The following is a 22,914-nucleotide window of genomic DNA, read 5'->3' on the forward strand; positions in this document are numbered from 1 at the left end:
CTAAGACCCCACATGCTGTCCACATGCAGCAAGTAGAGAAGCCCCCACTCACAGCAGCCAGAGAAAAGCCCGTGCAGCACGATGAAGACCTGACACAGCCAAAATAAATACATTTATTTAAAAAAGAGAAAGCAGTCTCGGGTTGTTGAATACTTTGGACACAGTAGTAAGGATTGGCACAGGTTTGTCAGATCCTAAATCTCATGCTATTAATATTTCCACTCTGCTATGATCCCACTTTATTCTTGTGGCATCTCCATAGATTCGAGAGCTATAAATATTTTTGCAGCATTTTGAAATTTATTTCCAATATTATTCTAACAGATTCAGGTAATGAACTCAGCACTGGTAAGCCAGTGAATTTCTTTTTTAAGACAGAGGCAGGGAAAAAAAATACAGGCTCCAAAGACCTGGCCCTGTCACTGATCGGCCCCAAACTTTAGTTAAGTCACTAATTCCACAGAATCCCCGTTTTTGTGATTTTTAAAAAGCAATGTGCTATCAAGTGGGTTTGCAATGATTAAATGAGTAACAGGAACCAAGGAGTTTTTGCAAAGTTAAAAACCTTCTGCAAATGTGCATTATTAGTATTAAGCAGAAGACTGTTCAGTAGGTCAGAGCAAATCGTTAGTAAAATTGATCATGCCTTTGGGAGCCTAGGAGATGCTTCTAGCTGAGAGGAAAAGACACGGCTTAACACTCATTATACCCTCTTGTTCTCACTCCTAAGACATGGACACACTTGTTCTTTTAAACATCTTCAGCAGTTTCATCAGTGCCACCTGTAAAGCCTCTAGAGACCCTTCCCTGAGACAAAGGGTGTCAGGGAGTGAAGTCACACTGGAGGGTGGGGTCCCAATTCAGCACGGAGAGTCTGGGGGAGGTGGGTAGCCTGGGACTGTGCGTGTGCAGTGGCTGGGGGTGTGGGGGCCCGAGACTCCTGCACAATCGGTGCTGCTCATCGACTGATCCTGGCAGACAGACCCCATGGAAACAGAAACGGAGGTGCTTCTGGAGCCCAGGCCCCCGGGGCGAGGGCCCTAGGGAGACCCAGCAAAAATACCCAGAGGAGCTGAGCAGAGGTAGGGGGTTCAGGTGCCCAGGATGGACAACACTTTGGCCAAATGACAGCTTTTTTTTTTTCCTTTACAGAAATACAGAAATATGTTTCTAATCACTTTCAGAGGCACTGTTTTGGAGAAGGAGGAATAAAAACATTAGGTGGCGTGATCAGAGTTCTCTGTGGAGTTGTTAATTCATATGACTCCAAAGACAGCCGAAACACAGAGCAAGGAACGGATTGCCTCAGCCATACTCATGAACCCAACACTCGCCTTGCGCATCTTTGCACCGAGGCCTTCGGCCGGCCCTCAGGTGCTTGGGTTTCCCCACAGGTGTATCAGTCTCAGCAGGCTTTCCTCTTCTCACTGATCCCATGGCAGAAGGTGGGCTGCAGAGGGGGCGTCTCTTCAGCTACGCAGTCAATGGCCCTGTAGCTGTTTCCATTTGTCAGGGTGACATGCCAACGGGCTGCTGAATTATTGATACTCCTTTCCAAAGCGAGTTAACCAGACAGTTCAAAACAGGTGAGAAGGGGGTCAGTTCAGTTCAGTCGCTCAGTCGTGTCCGACTCTTTGTGACCCCATGAATCGTAGCATGCCAGGCCTCCCTGTCCATCACCAACTCCCAGAATTCACTCAGACTCACGTTCATCGAGTCAGTGATGCCATCCAGCCATCTCATCCTCTGTCGTCCCCTTCTCCTCCTGCCTCCAATCCCTCCCAGCATCAGAGTCTTTTCCAATGAGTCAACTCTTCGCCTGAGGTGGCCAAAGTACTGGAGTTTCAGCTTTAGCATCATTCCTTCCAAAGAACACCCAGGGCTGATCTCCTTCAGAATGAACTGGTTGGATGTCCTTGCAGTCCAAGGGACTCTCAAGAGTCTTCTCCAACACCACAGTTCAAAAGCATCAATTCTTCAGTGCTCAGCTTTCTTCACAGTCCAACTCTCACATCCATACATGACCACTGGAAAAACCATAGCCTTGACTAGATGGACCTTTGTTAGCAAAGTAACATCTCTGCTTTTCACTATGCTATCTAGGTTGGTCATAACTTTCCTTCCAAGGAGTAAGCGTCTTTTAATTTCATGGCTGCACTCACCATCTGCAGTGATTTTGGAGCCCCCCAAAATAAAGTCTGACACTGTTTCCACTGTTTCCCCATCTATTTCCATGAAGTGATGGGACCAGATGCCATGATCTTTGTCTTCTGAATGTTGAGCTTTAAGCCAACTTTTTCATTCTCCACTTTCACTTTCATCAAGAGGCTTTTTAGTTCCTCTTCACTTTCTGCCATAAGGGTGGTGTCATCTGCATATCTGAGGTTATTGATATTTCTCCCGGCAATCTTGATTCCAGCTTGTGCTTCTTCCAGCCCAGCGTTTCTCATGATGTACTCTGCATATAAGAAGGGGGTGGTCCATCTCAAATGAGGTTAACCCCGTCCATCCTGTGGACGGGAGGTTGGTGGCTGCCCCCAGCCAAGCCCAGTGTATTTATGTTGCTGCAGAGATAGGCTCTCAGGCCCCCAAAGGAAAGCACACAACGAACGACACGATTCGCCTATTTACAGAAGACACAGATTGCTCTCCAAATAAGCCACATTTACTGGCCAATCCCCGCCCCCCCACATCCCCCCAGCAAAATGTGAGAAGCAATAGTCAGAGGGGGAGTGCCATCACAGTCTAAGAAATGCCAGGATAGCCTTGAATTACTTGGATTTTGACCTGAATTTGCCCTTCAGTCCTAAGGAGAAGGTGATCACTGGGAACACAGAGGCTCACCTCTGACTAAATTCCTGCTAATTTTCTACTGGGTGTTAGGATGCTAACAGTGAGTGTGAGGTCTGACAATGGGTTGATTTTACTGAGCAGTGTCTCGGAACATCGCAGACTTTCTCTTCCATATTCAGTGTCAGAAATTATGCTCTTTAGGGGGTACATTTATTGTTAGGCAGCGTGTAAACAGCTGCTTTATTTTAGAATAAAGAAGTGCCAGGAGGTACTTGTTTGGCAGCTGTGGGTGCTCAGGTTGGCAGTGTCATAAATAAATGCGCAAGTTTTATATTTCCATTCATTTGGATGGACCTTCTGTTCAAGGGCCTGCCAAGACGCATGCAAGGCCAGGATGGTGAAAGGATTGACTTTCATAAATTTTCAGCGTTCCACGTCGTTCCGCCTGTTACTTTTCACTCTTCAGGCCCAGAGAACTGTTACAAATACGGGTCTCCAGCGCCATCTAGTGGACAGGAAGTGGGGGGTGATGGCGCACAGACACCGGGTTCTAAAATGTGAAAGCAGGGTTCTGGGTGTGGCCCGGTCTTCCTATTCCTTTTGGAGTGTCTTGGCCATTCTCCGAGCAGGATGAAACCTGAGAAGGATGGCAGGAGCCCCTGCTGCAGCTTGGCTCCTTGGAAGGCCTGGGAGATGGGGCGGTGCATTGATCTGTGCGCTTGATCAGTGGAGAAATCAGTTATTAATCAACAAAGAACTATTGATTTCCCAGCCAGGAAGCAGTGTATCCGCTGTTCCTATTAACAGCCAGTGTGCTGGGAAGTTGCCCGAGAGCTTCTGTGCCCCAGGCTTCGGTCAGCAGGTCATTAAGGGTAGGGGATCCCGAGTCTCCAGAGTGATGACTGGGGGAGGCTGAGGCATTCTAAACAAAACACAGAACGAATTTGCATTCTGTAGTTCTAATGGGGCTGGTTATTCATTCTCTTTACATAAAAAAAGAAAGTGAAAACTGCATATTTATGGCATGTGGGTTCTCTTACTTAGCTAAAAATGGAATTACTATGATGAAGGGGAAAAACACCAGTCATCAGCAGATATTTATCTAGTGCCTACCCAGGTCCGGATACTCCGCTAGGGAACAGACGATGCCATCCCTGCCCTTTCTTATTTATTAGTATTTAATACTCTGGGTTGGGTGATATAGACGCCAGGGTGCCACCACTATTTTCAGTGTTTCTCTCATTTCGTATAAACATGTTTCAAAGGTATATTAAAATAGCATTATGGTGTGAGATATGTGTCTCTAAAGAGAAACAATAACCAAGCACATTCAGTTTTGCTGTCTCGTTTTTCCCCTACGTCTATCTTTCATGAGATTATCCTTACTGAGAACATGAAATGTTTGGGCCTGAAGGTTTCCTTGTGACAATTATCCTCTGAAACCAGTCTGGGGCCAATTATAGATAAATGACTATCTAGTCCGCAAGCTGTTGGACAAAGGCCAGTTCCCTAAACACTTGCTCACTAGGTCCATCGCCAAGGAAAAGAAGTTGGTGCTCAGGCTGCCTGGCTAGGTGAGCAGGATTTCACAGTCTGTTCTTTGGATACAAAAGCAGTTGTCCAGCCAACCTTCTCAGGGTTGACACCCATGTAGATCTGGCAATTAAGGGAGGGCTGGATGAACAGTGTCAGGAGGAAAGTTACGGTGGTCTTTTAAAAAATAATGTCATGAATAGGAGTATAAAAAGTCAGGAATATGACTTACTTCTTGCTGAATTTGCAGAAGAAGTTGATAGACTTGTGTGCTCTGGACACTGAAGAAATAAGGATGAGATTCCTTGCATGTGAGGCTCTCCTTGTCAAGCAGTGAGGAGGAGGAACCACAGGTAGTTACAACGTGTTGGGTGGTAGGCTGGTGGCATGACCGTGGTGCTTTGAACGTGTACTTGGATATGTATCTGAATCAGCCAGTTAAACTACAGATTGTTTTGCTCTGTGGCCAGAGGTTCTGCCTCAGAAGGTCTGTGGTGGGTTCTGAGAATTTGCATTTCCAAAAGGTTTCCTGGTGATGCAATCCTGTCTGGGGACCGCTATTTAAGAGGCGGAGAAGCAGGAAATGCTTCAGGTTGTGGCATCTCTGCTGGGACGTGTGATCGGTGTTGGAAGTTTGGTTGATGGGGATGGTTCTGAGCAGCCAAGGCAGAGATGGTGTGAGAAAGCACACTGGGGGGTGGTCAACACTTCGGGGTCTCTAGGGCCCTGGGTACATGGCAAGTGGTTAGGAGTGAGGCCCAGGAGGCAGGCTGGCCAGTTCTGAAGGGTCTCGGGTGCTGGGTACAGAGCCTGGACTCTGAGCAGTGGAGCCATCATCGGGTCTTCAGGAAAGTGGCACGATTAGACTTGTTTCTTAGAAAGGAAATTGTCTACCATTTGAAGAGAGAACCAGAGGCAGGAGAAGCAACTAGAAAGCTGCTTCAGTGGTCCAGGATATGGACAGTAAGGGCCTTCACTGAGGTCAGGACTATTGGGGTGAAAAGGTAGCAGCAAATGAGAAAGGTCTGTGGGGCGGGGCAGAACCCATCATGATTAGAAACAGCTAGGACAGTGCTGCATTTAAGAGGTGGAGAAGGAGGAGCTGGGGATGGTTTGTAAGGCACCACTGGGGACCAGGTGTGGAAGAGCTTGGTGTGAGTGGAGATGCTGTAAGATAAAGAGCAGTATTTCAAGGAAAATGTTTTAATCCAATTTTGGAAAGATTAAACATGAAGCACTGCCAATAGAAGAGAGAGAAAGAAAATAAAAATGAATGAGTCTTGCCGGGGTCCTGCCCCCGTTGATCCAGGGTATTCGAAGCGGGGACGGCGTCGGCGAGGGTCAGGATACAATAGCTTCAATTAGATATTAATTAAAGATATAAAGAGTAATAGAATAAGGATAGCTCAGTAGGAAAATTCAGTGGAGAAAAGAGGCTGAGTAGCTTGGTTTACGCGGGAGACCAATAAAACTTCAAAACAAGAAGTTTGCACCACTTACGTAGGCCGCAGGCGTCCTTCCGTTCTCCCGAAGGAGAGGAGACACTGAGGCCTCCCCGGTCGGATCTTAGAAGCCCAGGCATAATTAGTAAGCATGGCGTGTTCCACGCTCCAGATGGAGACTCAACCAGAGAGAGAGAGCGACATGGGGAGACCAGTATTTCGAGAGACTGATCCCAATTCTTTATTTTCCATGGTCTACTTTTATACACTGAGATGTTATGCAAAAGTCACGCGGGGTCAGCAGTCCTGACTTTTATCAAAGTCAGGTGCTTCATACAAATGTATACAGAGGTCCTAGGGGTGTTACATCATCTTCTGGCCAGGGGGGCCTGCTGACAATTTATGACCCTCTCCTTGTGACAACGGTCAGTAAACCAGGACACTTATTTCTCCAGGGGTGATTATTCTTAAAACAGACACCACCCAAATAAAGTTACATTCCTATAGGGTGAGGGTGTAGTGGGTTTTAGTTAAGGAAAGAATTTACTTAGCCTAAGGTCTAACGTGATTAATATCAAAGGTTAATACTTATTTCTTCTATATATTCATTAATGTGTGTAAGGGCAGGGGATGTGGAGACTTAGCAACAAACATTGGCTCAACAAATGAAAAACCCTTCACCAATACAATTTCTAATCAGCCCATTATACTTATCCTAATAGTTTTCTAACTTTTCTAAGGAACCTGTTTTTAGAAGATTTAAAGCATCTCGTACCTCTCACGGTTGGGAGGCTGTGAGCAATCACATGTGGCCGGACAAGCCTGTCAGGCAGGCTAGAGAACCTTCAGAGGAGTTTGTAAGTTGAAACACTCCTATCACGCCCAGGAATTATTATTAACTGGAGCTCTAAGTTACCTCCTTCTCTGAAAGAGGTGGTGGGGGACAGCCCCCCGTAAAGTCAGAGATGTAGGTGAGAGCACAAAGTAGTAAAGTAGGCAGGCTCTGGTTATGGGGGTAGATGCTCGAGGAGTTCCAGGGGGACTCCTGAGGCTCGATCCCGCCTTTGCATATATCGAGCCTCCTTCCTCATGACCTTTGTCACGGGCGGAGTACCTCACTCTGGCCCCCAACAGAGTCTAACACAGTACCTGTGTTCAACTGAATGAAACTAACGCTTGGTGGCAAGACTGATATTTACATGCATGCTTTACATATTAAGCCATTGACATAACCCTCCCAAACTTCAGACTATACTACAAAGCTACACTAATCAAAACCGCATGATATTGGCACATAAACAGACATATGGGCCAATGGAATGGAACAGAGAGCCCAGAGATAAATCACACACCCATTGTCAATTAATCTTTGATAAAGTAGGCAAAAATATGCAGTGGAGAAAAGACAGTCTCCTCTCCAAGTGGTGTTCAGAAAGCTGGACAACTGCATATAAATCAATAAAGTTAGAATGCACCCTCACATCATACATAAAAATAAAGTCAAAATGGCTTAAAGACTTAAATATAAAACAAGACACCATAAAATTCCTGAGAGAACATACGCAAAGCATTCTCTGCCATAAATTGTACCAATATTTTCTTAGAGCAGTCTTCCAAAACAATAGAAATATAAGCAAAAATGAAAAAATGGGGCAAAATCAGGCTTACAAGCTTTTGTATAGCAAAGGAAACCATAAATAAAAAGACAAACTACAGACTGGGAGAAAATATTTGCTAACATGCAGTCAACAAGGGCTTAATTTCAAAATACAAAAATAGCTTCTACAAGTCAATGACAAAAAACAACCCAATCAAAAAATGGACAGAAGACCTACTAAGTAGACATTTCTCCAAAGAAGACAGGCAGATGGCCAAAAAGCACATGAGAAGTTGCTCAACATTACTGATTATTAGAGAAATGCAAAACAGAACTACAATGAGCTGTTACCTCATACCAGTCAGAATGGTCATCATCAAAGAGTCTACAAATAGTAAATAGTAACTCCTACACTGTTACTGGGAGTGCAAGTTGGTGCAGCCACTGTGGAGAACCATATGGAACTTCCTTAAAAAACTAAGAGCGGAGCTACCGTATGACCCGGCAAGCCTATCCTGGGCATGTAGGGATTATCATAGTAAGTGAAGTAACTCAGAAGGAGAAAGACAAATGACATCACTTATATGTAGAATCTAAAGCTACACAAACAAACATGCTTATAAAACAAAAACAGACTCACTATATAGAGATCAGACTTGTGGTTGCTAAGGGGGAGAGGAGTGGATGAGAGTTGGATTGGGAGGCTGGGATTAGTAGATGCAAGGTATTATAAACAGGATGGGTAAACAACACAGCTGTGCTGTATAGCACAGGGAACAGGATAAACTATATTTATCCTGTGATAAATCATGATGGAAAAGAGTTTGAAAAAGAATGCATATATATATATGTATATATACGTGTATATGTATAACTGAATCACTTTGTTGTGTAGCAGAAATCAACACCACCTTGTAAATCAACTATACTTCAATTAAAAAGAAGAAGCTAATATTAAACCAAAGAAGATGGATTTCCTTTTCCCTTTTATTTCAACAGACCTAGTGGAGGTCGGAAGTTCATGTAATCAGGGCTTCTTTAAAGAAATGACTCATCTTACTACTCACAGACTTACTACTTACAATATGCTTAAAATATGTTTGGGGGGAATAGGCGAGGGCTCTTGAAATGATAATAAAGTTAGACTCTAACTACATATCCAATGAGTGATTTAGATAAAGGGGAGATTTCTAATTGAAATATTCATAGAAACTGCAAAATCTCCTCCTCCTGCTGCTTTATTAGCTGCCTTTATTCTTTGACACTCAACAGTCAGCTGTTTTACCCCCTCCTTTGTTCTTATCCTTTGGCTCGTGTGTCTGAGCAGAAAATATCATTGGGACATAACCCAACTGTGTTCAGAAGCCCAGAAAATTCTAAGCAGCTAGAAGCTGGAGGTCAGGTTGATGAGAGCAGAGCCTCTGTGTTCACAGTGCACAGGAATCACCCGGGGATCTTGTTAAAATGCAGATTCTGATTCTCTCTAGGGCCGACGCCCTGCATCTCTCCTGATGCTTCAGTGTTGCTGGCCTGTAGACCACACTGCCAGCAAGTGCCAGGGCACTGTCAGGCTGGTGTAAATGACTGGCTTTAGACTGAGATGGGCTTGAGGTGGAATATCGAGCCTGTCAGTTATTAGGCAGTTGACCTTGGACGGTCAACCCCACCTGGGCTTCCCAGATGGCTCAGTGGGAAAGAATGTGCCTGCAATGCAGGACACACAGGCAGACACGAGTTCGATTCCCAGGTCGGGAAGATCCCCTAGAGAAGGGCATGGCAATCCATTCCAGTATTCTTGCCTGGAAAATCCCATGGACAGAGAATCTGGTGGGCCACAGTCCATGAGGTTGCATGAAGTCACAACTGAAGTGACTTAGCACGCATGCGTGACCTTGGATAAGTTATTTAACCTCAGTTGAGAGGTTTCTTCTGTAACAGTAGCATCTTACTTCAGGGTTGTCATTATCCACATGTTTGCCGGCATCTTTGAGAATGACTTTAATATACAAGTAAGAGTTTTCAGGGACTGTTTGGTATTACAAACTAATATTTAAGTTAATTAGAGTTGTGAATTCAGAACTTTAGGAGCTTGGACCCAGGAGGCAGAGGCTGTGCTTTGAGTCTGAGCTGTACCACTTAGTAGCTCCATCCGTGGACTACTGACCTGTCCTCATAGATAGCAACTCATTATTCAATCACTACCACAACCCTGTGTAGATGATATCATCACCGCAGCTGGGTCTCAGTTTCCACACCTTTAAACTGGAATACTAACTGGGTGGTTGTGAGTTCATGTTTGAAAAGCACCCAGAGAATTCTTGGCATGTGAGAAAGCTTGCACAAGCTCTGTTCCTTAAGCCCTTGGGTTCAACTCATAAGTCTTAGCTTTCTGTTTATAAGCCCAGAAAGTTTAACAATTGTTTGTCAAATACCTAGATGTGGTGTTGCCCATGGATTAGGAGCTTCCCCCTTACTCCCGAGCCATGCTCCCACACAGGCAGGTGTCCAGTGATTTACTCAGTTCTGACACTATCTCCCTGGAGATAGCATCAGATCTCACAGGTTAAGGGTTCACTTTCACAAGATTGCTCACCCCCTTCAGATGCTAGTCAGAAGTCTGAGTTATCACCTTCTGACTAATAGATCAGAGGTTCCTATGAGCCCCTCCTTGGGTTTGATTGATTTGTTAGAGGAGCTCACAGAACTAAGAGAAATGTTTTACTTACTAGATTACCAGTGTAGTATAAAAAGATACAACCCAAGAACAGCCTGGGGCTTCCCTGGTAGCTCAGATGGTAAAGAATCTGCCTGCAATGTGGGAGACCCTGCTTTATTCCCTGGATCAGGACGATTCCCCTGGAGGAGGGCATGCCAACCCACTCCGGTATTCTTGCCTGGAGAATCCCCATGGACAGAGGAGCCTGGAGGGCTACAATCCACGGGGTCGCAAAGAATCAGACACAACTGAGCGACTAATCAAGAACAGCTGATGGAGGAGTAGCACAGCAGAGGCACTGGCGTCCATGCCCTCCCCAGGAGAGCCAGTCTTCACACACTTACTGACCTGGTAGCTCTCCAAACCTCCTCCTCTTGTGCTTTTATGGAGGCTTTGTTACAGTCATGCGTGGGTGCTCAGTTGTGTCTGACTCTTTGTGACCCCGTGGACTGTAGCCCGCCAGGCTCCTCTTACCATGGGTTTTCCCAGGCAAGAATACTGGAGTGGGTTGCCATTTCCTTCTCCAGGGGATCTTCCCAACTCAGGGATTGAACCCACATCTCCTGCATTGGCAGGCGGATTCTTTACCACTGAGCTACCTAGAAAGCCAATGTTAAACAGGCAGGATTCATCAAATCATTCATGAGTAGTGAAGTTGCTCAGTCATGTGTGACTCTTTGCAATCCCATGGACTGTAGCCCACCAGGCTCCTCCGTCCATGGAATTTTCCAGACAAGAGTACTAGAGTGGGTTGCCATTTCCTTCTCCAGTGGATCTTCCTGACCCAGGGATCGAGCCTGCATCTCCTGCATTGCAGGTGGATGCTTTACCCTCTGAGCCATGAGATGGCGGGGGTAGGGGTGAGGTGGGGTGGGGGTGGGGAGGAAGCCTATGTGCTAATTGAACTCAAGCACCTCTTTCCTTCCTCTTAGCTTCCCAGCTGGCGCTAATGGTAAAGAACCTGACTGCCAGTGCAAGAGACGTAAGAGATGCGAGTTCAATCCCTGGGTTGGGAAGATCCAGAGGAGGGCATGGCAACCCACTCCAGTATTCTTGCCTGGAGAAGTCTGTGGCTAGAGGAGCCCAGAGGGCTACAGTCCATGGGGTTGCAAAGAGTCAGACATGATTGAAGCAACTTAGGATGCTCGCATGCCCCTTTCCTGGGAGGTCAAATGTAGGATAAAAAATTTAAACCCTCTAACCACATGGTTGGCTCCTCTGTTGACTAACCCCAGCCTTAGGAGACCTATGGACATTCCAAAAGTCACCTCATTAACATGAAAGATGGCGCCTTTATACCAAACTTAGAAATGAAGACCAGATCAAATATATATGCTTCTTATTATAAACCTCAGCATCACAACAGCTTAATTTACTGTATATGCTCTCAATTGCATTTCTAAGTCCAGGATTTCTTTATTTTCTTTAAGGAATTCATTTATCTATACAACAAACCATATCAAGCACCTAAATATATCTCATAAATCTAAAACATTAAGCTTATAAATATGGAGAGTCTTAAGCAGTGGTGTATCTGTGGGGGCTGGTAAGTGTAGTCTGCTCTGGGTACAGGCAACAAAGAGGTGCATTATCCATAGAGAATTAAAAACAATAATAAAACCAATAAAATGTTTATTAGCCTTCTTTTTATTGCCCCTGTGATGGCATGCTAACAGTAACTGTGATGAAACACCCCTCTGGGCTGGGCTGGACCACACCTACTCTCTGTGCCTCTTGGTGTATCTATCCTCATCTTAATTTCTCTCTAGTGTTCCCAAACTACTTAAAATCTTAGACAAATTCTCTTTTGCTTTTCAGTGGAAAATAAATCTAGTTTCCCTAGGCTTACGTATTGATTACTATGCCATTAAATATTATAAATAATTAAAATATCAGATATTCAGTAACTTTCCCCCTGAACATTGCTCAGAGTATTAATACCATAGTTCTGATTTATATCACCATTTATACGGTTACTTACAAAATTTCCCAGGATCTTATAAGGCTGACCCAATAGTGAAACACGTCATAGTAACAGAACAGTGTAGTGAGTTATGATTATAGAATCTTGGTGCAGACTGCCTGGCTTTGAAGCTTGGCTCTGCTGTTATTAACTGTGTGACCCTGGGCTGGTTATATAACCTCTCTGTTTTGTCTTTTATAAAACGGCGATACTAATAGCAAGTAGTTCTGGGCTTCCCTGGTAGCTCAGCTGGTAAAGAATCCACCTGCAATGCAGTAGACCTCAGTTTGATTCCTGGGTTGGGAAGATCCCCTGGAGAAGGGATAGGCTACCCCTAGTATTCTTGGGCTTCCCCTGTGGCTCAGCTAGTAAAGAATCTGCCTGCAGTGTGGGAGACCTGGGTTAGATCCCTGGGTCCGGAAGATCCCCTGGAGAAAGAAAAGGCTACCCATTCCAGTGTTCTCGAACACCACTGACTTTCACTTTCACTGCAAACTTGTTAGTATATGTTAAAAGTGACTGATCTTTTAAATATGAGTTTATTTTTTGAATTCTCTTTTCATTTTATTGATTTATCTATTTTCAGACCAATACCATCCTGCCTGGATTTTTGTAGCTTGATATTAAGTCTTGAAATCAGGTTGTATGAATTCTCCAATGTCCTTTTTTGAAGCTGTTTTGGCTGTTCATTAGTGAAGCTATCTGGACCTGATGTTTTCATTGTAGGGAGGCTTTTGATTTTAAATTCAATTTCTTTAACAGATATTGGGCTATTCATGTTTTTTAAAAATTTTCTTATTGTGTCAGTTTTGGTAATTTGAATCTTTCTAATATTTTTTCCACTTAATATGGGTTGTCACATTTATTGTCATAAAACTTTTTACAACAATTCTCATCATCCTTTTGAAAAACATAGTTTTTGTAGTGTTGACCTGAAATAGACTGCCAGATGTATCTCTAGTGAAGGTGCGTTTATCCAGGGATCAGCAGAGAACTGCAGTTTGGGGTCTGCAACCATGTGAGCAGCCTACAAGTCACCCCTCACTCCTTCCACCCCCAGTAAGGGAAGGAGAAGATCTTTACAGAGGGGAAATGAAGCTGGGAGGGCTGCAAACAAAAAGTCCCCTGGCTTTTCACGGCTGAGTCCTTGCCAGGAAAGACAAGAGTTTTTCTCCTTCCTGCTGGGCTGTGGCACCATCATCAGTTCAGCTCAGTTCAGTTCAGTTGCTCAGTCATGTCCGACTCTTTGCGACCCCATGGACTGCAGCACGCCAGGCCTCCCTGTCCATAGCCAACTCCTGGAGTTTACTCAAACTCATGTCCATTGAGTCCGTGATACCATCCAACCATCTCATCCTCTGTCGTCCCCTTCTCCTCCTGCCTTCAATCTTTCCCAGCATCAGGGTCTTTTCAGATGAGTCAGTTCTTTGCATCAGGTGGCCAAAGTATTGCAGTTTCAGTGTCAGCATCAGTCCTTCCAATGAACACCTAGGACTGATCTCCTTTAGGATGGACTGGTTGTATCTCCTTGCAGTCCAAGGAACTCTCAAGAGTCTTCTCCAACACCACAGTTCAAAAGCATCAATTCTGCGACGCTTAGTTCAGTTCAGTTGCTCAGTCGTGTCCGACTCTTTGCAACCCCATGAACTGCAGCACGCCAGGCCTCCCTGTCCATCACCAACTCTGCTCAGCTTTCTTTCAACTCTCACATCCATACATGACTACTGGAAAAATTATAGCTTTGACTGGATGGACCTTTGTTGGAAAGGAATGTTTCTGCCTTTTTTTTTTTTTTGGCTCACACCGTGTTTTAATTTTTTAAAATTGTTGTCAACATCTAAAAGTAATAAATTTCACAATAAAATGCAGATTTCTTGCTTTTTCTAGAAAACAGAAAGGTCGGGTAGCACTGGGGTGCCCCCTGGTGGTGTTTAGTCACGAGGCAGAGGAGCTGTTTGCAGGCGATTGCCCTGCAGCCTGGCTCATTTCATGCTTGGCCCTGGTAAGCTCTTTTTTTTTATTTTTTTATTTTTAAACTTTACAAAATTGTATTAGTTTTGGCAAATATCAAAATGAATCCGCCACAGGTATACATGTGTTCCCCATCCTGAACCCTCCTCCCTCCTCCCCATACCATCCCTCTGGGTTGTCCCAGTGCACTAGCCCCAAGCATCCAGTATCATGCATTGAACCTGGACTGGCAACTCATTTCATACATGATATTTTACATGTTTTAATGCCATTCTCCCAAATCTTCCCACCCTCTCCCTCTCCCACAGTCCATAAGACTGTTCTATACATCAGTGTCTCTTTTGCTGTCTCGTACACAGGGTTATTGTTACCATCTTTCTAAATTCCATATATATGCGTTAGTATACTGTATTGGTGTTTTTCTTTCTGGCTAATATGCTGTCTAGGTTGGTCATAACTTTTCTTCCAAGGAGCAAGCATCTTTTAATTTCATGGCTGCAGTCACCATCTGCAGTGATTTTGGAGCCCAGAAAAATAAAGTCTGTCCTTGTTTCCCCATCTATTTGCCATGAAATGATGGGACCAGATGCCATGATCTTAGTTTTTTGAATGTTGAGCTTTATGCCAACTTTTTCACTCTCCTCTTTCACTGTCATCAAGAGGCTCTTTAGTTCTTCTTCACTTTCTGCCATCAGGGTAGTGTCGTCTGCATATCTGAGGTTATTGCTATTTCTTCCAGCAATCTTGATTCCAGCTTGTGCTCCATCCAGCCCAGCGTTTCTCATGATGTACTCTGCGTATAAGTTAAGCAGGGTGAGGATGCTTTCCCGATTTGGAACAAGAGCTCCCCCTGCTGGTTTCCCAGCTCTGTTTGTATGTGCTCCGTCGCTCAGTCCCAGCCTTTTACCCCATGGACAACAGTCCGTCAGGGTCCTCTGTCCACGGGATTTTCCAGGCAAGAATATTGGAGTGGGTTTCCATTTCTTCCTCCAGGGAATCTTCCCGACCCAGGGATCGAATATGTGTCTCTCATGTCTCCTGCATTGGCAGGCAAGCTCTTTACCACTAGTGCCACCTGGGACTCTATTTGAGGCTTGTATTACTAAATTTTTTTTTTTTTAATAGTAGTTAGGCACCATTCTGAGTATTGGTAATTTGTGTTTTGTGTTTCCTTCTTCTTCTTGACTGGCCTCACTAGGAGTTTACAAATCTTGCTATCTTTAAAAAAACAAAACAACAAAACAAGGAACTCTGGGCTTCCCAAGTGGTGCTAGTGGTAGAATCTGCCTGTCAATGCAGGAGAAGCAAGAGATGCAGGTTTGATCCCTGGATCAGGAAGATCCTCTGGAGTAGGAAATGATAGCCCCCACTGCAGTATTCTTGCCTGGGAAATTCCATGGGCAGAGGAGCCTGGCGGACTCCAGTCCATGGGATCACAAAGAGCTGGACATGACTGAATGACTGAGCACACACAAGTTGAAAGGGAATCTAAAAAAGAGTGGATATATGTGTATTTATAGCTGATTCAGTTTGCTGTAGAGCAGAAACCAACACAACAGTGTAAAGCAAATATACTCCAACAAAAATTAGAAAGAGAACCAAGTTTCCCTTCGTCTATTTTCTCTATTACTTATCTACTTCATTGGTGTAGTAATGTCTATTTTATCCTTATTAATTTCCTTCCTTTTATTTACTTTGGGCTTACGGTGCCTTTCTTTTCCTAGGTGTTTAAGTTGCAAGTTGAAATCATTGACTTTTAGGCATTTTGTGTTTCAAGTATAAGCAAATTAAGCTATAAATTTCCCTCTCAGAACTGTTTTAGCTGCATTTCACACATTTTCATATGTTTTGTTTTAGTTTTTGTTCAGTTCAAAACATTTCCTAATATGTATTGTGATTTCTTGGATCTGTGGGTCATTTAATAGCCTGTTTTCTGATTCTTGTGTTTCCTGTGGGCTCTTACTTTGCTTTCTGGGCAGTCTTCCTGTCTACTGTACTTCCAGTTACTTGTGCTTATATGAGATGAGTAGGGATGAGTGGGGGAAGCAGATGTAGGTGGTGAAAAAGTACAACCTTCCAGTTATGAAATGATTAAGTCCTGGGATGTAGTTCTCAGCATGATGACTAGTTAATGATATTGTATTTCGTATTTGAAAGTGGCTGGGAGAGTGAATCTTGAAAGTACTCATCACAAGAAAAAGAGTTTTGTAACTACATATAGTGACAGCTGTTAATTGGATTTATTATGGTGATAATTTTGCAATATGTACAAATATCAAGTAGAAAAAGAACTCTATTGAACCCTAAAATAAAAGAAGGTGAGGAAAGGCTGTTGCTCTGAGGATAATTATTAAACTGATTAGTCGATCCAAGCGAAGTATTGTTGGCTAGATGTTGCTCTGTGATCTTCCTTACCAAAAACTTCTGGGGCTAACCTCCCAGTGAGAGGTAGAGAATATGTTCCTGGAGCCTCGATTGTAAATGTTTCTGGTTTCTAGGGCTGAAGACACCTGCATCTTTCTCTGAGAAGGTATTTCCATGGTCCATATTGTTGGCACACTGTTGGTCTCTAGTGTTATTTTTACTATGTGGTGAGCCATGTTCTAATATGTTGAAGGGCCCAAGTCTTTACCTTCATTTCCTCAAGGGACAGAAATTCTGATCCAAGTCAAAGACAAAGTAGAGTCCCTAGCTGCCCCCTAGGACCGCCAGTGGGAGAGTGAGCTTCTGTGTCCAGCTGTGGATCCAGAGGCCAGAAGGCAGGATGCTCAGCCTCTGTGTCATATGGGCCCCTGGGCCTCTGTCATCTGAGAAGTCCAGGAAACAGTTCTCTGAGGGTGGTAGACTTGCTGGAGGGTTCTGCTATAAACACTTGTGAGAATTTCAACAGGATAGGAGCAGTGGGTCTCTGTCACCATCTCTTCCTCTACATGACTGTCACGAGCAGGCTACCAACAACAGCCAAGAATGAGAGCTAACAGTTACTAGCCCTTTCTATGCACAGGGGCTGGGCTAAGTCATCCATATCTTACTTAAATCACACATAGCCCATAACTAAATCCTGTTGTTATCAGTCTCTTTACACTTAGAAATTCAGTGACTTGCCTCAGGTCTTATAAGGACCCCTTCAACAGACATGGGCTTTCCATATGCCGGGATAATCCCATGCACAGAGGAACCTGGTGGGCTACAGTCCATGGGTTCACAAAGAGGTGGACACGACTGAGCGACTGAGCATGCACTTACGCACACATTGCAGGTATGTTTGCATCCAATTTGTTTGTCTGTTCAGTTGCCAAGTTGTGTTCAACTCTTTGCAACCCCATGGACTGGAGTATGCCAGGCCTCACTGTCCCTCACCATCTCCCAGAGTTTGCCCAAGTTCTTGTTCATTGAAATGGTGATGCCATCCGCTGTTGTCCCCTTCTCCTTCTGCCTTCAATCTTTCCCAGCATCAGGGTCTTTTCTAATGAGCTGGCTCTTCGCATCAGGTAGCCACAGTATTGGAGCTTCAGCTTCAGCATCAGTCCTTCCAATGAATATTCAGAACTGATTTCCTTTAGGATGGACTGGTTGGATCTCCTTGCAGTTCAAGTGACTCTCAAGAGTCTTCTCCAGCACCACAGTTCAAAAGTATCAATTCTTTGGCATTCAGTCTTCCTTATGGTCCAGCTCTCACATCTGTACATGACTACTGGAAAGACCATAGAATACATAATTTGCACCCAATACAGTTCATCAAAAGGAAGAGACTTTCCTCCCCTTCCTAGGCATCTGGTCACTTTCTGTATTAGAGCCGACATTGGTTCTGGGGCAACTGGAACTCAGTATATTTTGAAAATATAGAATATTCAATAGAACAAGCATCATGATGATTGAAGAATCTTCTTCAGCTTGTGTGGCATCAGTTGCACTGCAAAATACAGGATGCAGAGAAACCCAGGGTTTTCCCCACCAGCTGCCAATTGATGGATGAAGAGCAGGCGCATCTCCAAACTCGCTGCATGCTAATCTCAGAGTCCATCAGTTTGAATTTATTCCCTGAAGAGTAACTCCAGGCTTCAGAATTCATTCTTATTCTGGAGGGGAAATTTCCATATCCTGCATTAATAATCATAGAAATTCAGTAGCAGTGTCACTAAGAACCCTTAGAAGATTATTCTGTTCTCTCATATAGAGACAAGTCGATAATGAACTGAAAAATAGGACCTTGGAAAATAAAAAATTGCAGCATAAATCTTGTCATTCAAACATTTTTGATATGATGACTCTAACGATGTATCTCCTAAACATTTATTATGACATTAAATAGACAAGAGAGATGCTGGTGAGGAAGAGCCAGTCTATGTGCTCCAGTTTTCTCCTTTAACAGCGGACTCCAGAATGGAGGGCTGGCTTCACGGTGCCAGTGATTGCATCAGACCCCAAACTTCAGTGGTCCCCAAACTTTAATGTTCTGCTGTCATCATCAGGAAATTCTTAATACTTTTATCCCTGAGCTTGTTTTTTTCAGGTGGGTCTGGGCCCACCCACATGCAGTATTGATGATGCCCAGGAACATGGAATTCCAGGGAGCATGGAATTCAAGTACGTGGGGCGTTGGGAGTTGGAGGAGGACCTGGTATGCATGGGGCTGAGCACATGGAGATGCTGCCCATATGGAGATGGAGATGCTGCATTTCCGTGTGAGCCAGAACTTGCTTCAAGCCCAGAAGGGAGGCGCTAGCATTATAAATGTTACCATCGAGGGTTCTTGACCTTCCCCAATTAACAGAAATTGATTAGAGGTCAAACAAGAAATTCAGGCAAGGGTCTTTTGGGACCTCTGCTACAGCAGGGAGGAGCAAGAACAAGCAACAGGTTCCATTACTTCCTTGCTCCCTTAGGTAGGGCAAGCTTGTTCCTTGCATGGGGTGAGGGTAGGGAGGTGTCCAGAGGTTGAGCCGGAGGGGTGGCTTATGTGTTTTGCCCACCGCGTAGGTGGCGGTGTGTCCAGGGGGCATGCTCAGTACGCTCGCTGCTTTTGTTCCTGACACCCTACATTTGCTCCAGGCTCCTCGAAAGTGGCAGGCGGCTTTTTTCCCCCTCTTTGTAGCTTTTGTCCAGAATTTGCCCTAACTGCGCGTGCACGCAGTTGCTTTTGGCCCCATACAATTTCTTTTGCATTTGGTGTCTCAAGAAGAGGTGTGTCCAGGTGCAAGCACTGAGCAGAAGATCCCAAGGCGCAGACTTGTCTCATGAGTATGTGGATGACCAATAAACCCAAGCACATCCTTTTCCCCTCACGTCACTTCCTTATGTTAGCCAACCACCCACGGTGATACCAGTGACATAACGGAAAAGGAAAGACTGGGCAACCCACACTTCCTTTCCTTTCGGTGTCCTTACTCAACAGCCAGCTAAAGGTAGAGAGTGTTGGTAGAATATATGCATATTAAGAAGTGAAACAACACAGTTAACTTTTGTGTGGCATTTCCACTGTTTTGGTAAGAACAAAATACATATGCATGCATGAGCTACAAAATATGAGTTGTGTACTTTCAGTGATTCAGCATTTGAGTTAAATGCTTTTCTATTTGCATTTAAAAGGGCATCGTATGATATAAAGATAAATAGCAAAACATATGCCAGTAATTTAAAAAACTTAATTTTCTTTACTTACAGTGACATTACACAGCTTATATAAAACACCATGAAAAATCAAGAGAACATGCCAGAGGGAAAAAGCTTTATGTTTTAGTACATTTCACGACACATTACCCGTGCTTTTTGAACAAGGGACCCTCATTTTCATTTTGCACTGGGCCCTGCCTGGATGAGCCCTCTCTGCAGCCTTCAGAAAATGGCCAGTTTCCTGTTCAGCTGGCCATTTTTACCTTTCTCTACTAGCTTGTCCCTGGCTCTCTATAGGTGGAGACTTGCACTGTGGCACTGGAAACATGAAAGTCTAATCACAAAGAACAAATTTGACTCCATATTGAATCTGTTTCTTTCTCTTTAACTTTTGCCTTTTATTGCTTTTGCTACAAGTTAAGAATATTGCCTACAGCCTGAAATATACAGGGTAGTCCATTCTGAAGGCTCTGACCTTTAAAAGTATAACAGTTTCTCATTCATATAGAGATACAAAGTTGCAGAACAGAGACTGACATTTGTCTTGGAAGTTTACAGAAACATCCTGAGCTAATCTATGTGGCCAGCCTAAGAACAAAGGATTCTTGTGCCAAGAAGTTTGCAACAACCAACCAGGGTCCTCCCTCACCTGACCCTTGAAAATGCTTTGCTGAAAAAGCGACTCTCAGAAGGGTTCCGGAGTTGGGGTTTTAAGGGGCAGAGTCCCTTGGACCGCAAGGAGATCCGACCAGTCCATCCTAAAGGAGATCAGTCCTGAGTGTTCATTGGAAGGACTGATGTTGAAGCTGAAACTCCAATACTTTGGCCACCTGATGTGAAGAGCTGATTCATTTGAAAAGACCCTGATGCTGGGAAAGATTGAAGGCAGGAGGAGAAGGGGATGACAGAGGATGACATGGTTGGATGGCATCACTGACTCAATGGACATGAGTTTGAGTAAACTCCAGGAGAAGGTGATGGACAGGGAGGCCTGGCATGCTGCAGTTCATGGGGACTTAACCACTGAACCTCTATGGAAGTCCCAGAATCTCTTGTTCTTAATTCCCAAAACAACGTTTTCAGCATTTCAGGATAAAGTATATTTTCTATGTTTCTTTTTCTATATACACTTTTAATGAGATTAGGGAAGTTCCCTTCTACTCCTAGTTTGGAAAAGGGGTTTATTTTTAATCTTTAATTTTTATCTTGTGAAAAATGAAATAACTGTATTTGCATCTTCTCCATTCTTTTTTCTTTTGCTCCACCACCCTTTATATGATAATATGTCTACCTTTATATAAAACACACATGCATTTTCCTATTGGATTTATATATTTAATTGCTATTTTTATCCATTTCTGTGAAAGATAAGGAGTTCAATGTACCACTTTATCTCTCACTGTTCAGTTCTGTTCTTCCTAAATGTTATTAATTACATCATGGCCATATTGTCTATAGCATTTAGAGTCTGTTCTTCAACTATAATGCCTACATTTGTTTTAGTTTGATTCCTAGAGTTAGAGTCAGGATTTACTGCTAGTCTGTCCGTTGTAGTTTTGTTATCCTCTTTTGCTTGGCTAAAAGATGTCCTCTAAAAATTTCTTCAAGAGATGTTCACGGCAGCAATATTCTCTGGGATAGTTTTCAGTTTATACTTGAATAAAATTTGCTGGGTATAAATTCTTAGGTCATATATCCTTTTCTTAGGTCCATATATTCTTTCTTTTTGGACTTTGGACTATTGTACTATTTTTTAGGGTCCCAGGTCAAAGGATTTTTTTTTCCTTTAGTAGATGAATGTTTTGCCTGGAGGTCCACATAACTCTTTCATTATTTCTGAAGTTCAATCACAGTTTCAGGAAATGTCACAGTGTTAATGGGTTTGTTTCATTTTTTTAATTCAAGGAACATGGCACAGCGTTTCAGGTGCAGGTTCAAATCTAGCTTTTGTTTTTGAAAAATGTCTTGCATTATATCTTTCCTGTTCTATTGTGTGTGGGCGTGCTAAGCTGCTTCAATTGTGTCTCTCCTTTCAATCCCATGGACTGTAGCCCTCCAGGCTTCTCTGTCTGTGGGATTCTCCAGGGGATCTTTTCCACCCAGGGATGGAACATGTGTCTTTTACCTCTCCTGCATTGGCAGGTGGGTTCTTTACCACCTGCAACACCTAAGCCCCCTGTTCTATTATTTCAGTTAAATTTTGGTTTTGGTGGTGGTGGGCAAGAGATAACTATGTTAGATCTCCTTTTAAAATCTTTATCCCTGGTAGCTCAGACAGTAAAGAATACGCCTGCAATGTGGGGGACCTGGGTTTTATTTTTCATCAAATGGTGATACTAATAGAAAGTAGTTTCCTTATAAGGTGACTAAATAAATTATGGGCTTCCCTGGTAGCTCAGCTGGTAAAGAATCCACCTGCAATGCAGGAGACCCTGGTTTGATTCCTGGGTGGGGAAGATACCCTGGAGAAGGGATAGGCTACCCATTCCAGTATTCTTGGGATTCCCCAGGTGGCTCAGCTGGTAAAGAATCCTCCTGCAATGCAGGGGACCTGGGTTCGATCCCTGGGTTGGGAAGATTTGCTGGAGAAGGGAAAGGCTACCCACTCCAGTATTCTGGCCTGGAGAATTCCATGGACTATTCCATAGTCCATGGGGCTGCAAAGAGTCGGACATGACTGAGCAACTTTCACTTCATGTTTATTATTTTAGCTATGATTATTTTTGGCTCTTTATTATCATTTTATTTGTTGTGTTTCTCAGTCCTGTCTTCTGTGTCCCTTTTGCTGATTTTCCTGGTGTCTGTTATCTTTGGGACTGCTCTCAGTGTGGCCTTCACTTTGGTAATGATTTTGTTTTTCTCTTCTTTCCCAGATGCTGCTACTCCTGGTATCGTGTTTCCAGGCTTCATTGGAGTCCTGCCTCTACTCTGAGCTTCACTTTTATCCTGGCAGCTGCTTCTCAATACATTTATGAATTCATGTTGATATATTGGCTCACAACCTCATCTGTCTCATGGCGACATTTTCATGGTGCCATGCTTTGGGAGTTCTCCTTATGTTACAGCTTTATAAGTGTGAATTATTTTGATTTTGATTTCTGTCTTCCTGATTGATACTGGCAGCTGCAATCTCCTCTGCTGGGGTGTCACACCCCTGTCCTGTCTCACTGACTTGCTATGTCTTATACTTGCAGACCATTTATATGAGTGTTTACTCATTCCCGCCTTCTTTAATTTTCCTTTGTGCCAAACCAGGTCCAGGGAAGCTCCCGCCACTCTCACACGC

At 43.8% G+C, this 22,914-nt stretch overlaps 1 long non-coding RNA gene across 1 annotated transcript; it reads left to right on the forward strand.

Annotated features, from left to right (window-relative positions):
- The first annotated feature begins 224 nt into the window (after positions 1-224).
- LOC112448118 (uncharacterized) lies at positions 225-22,612 on the forward strand. The gene is made up of 2 exons (XR_003036511.2): positions 225-1,082; positions 22,502-22,612. It is a non-coding gene; the product is annotated as an uncharacterized lncRNA (long non-coding RNA).
- The last annotated feature ends 302 nt before the right edge of the window (positions 22,613-22,914 follow it).

Source organism: Bos taurus, chromosome 9 (assembly GCF_002263795.3).
Source record: "Bos taurus isolate L1 Dominette 01449 registration number 42190680 breed Hereford chromosome 9, ARS-UCD2.0, whole genome shotgun sequence".
NCBI lineage: Eukaryota > Metazoa > Chordata > Mammalia > Artiodactyla > Bovidae > Bos > Bos taurus.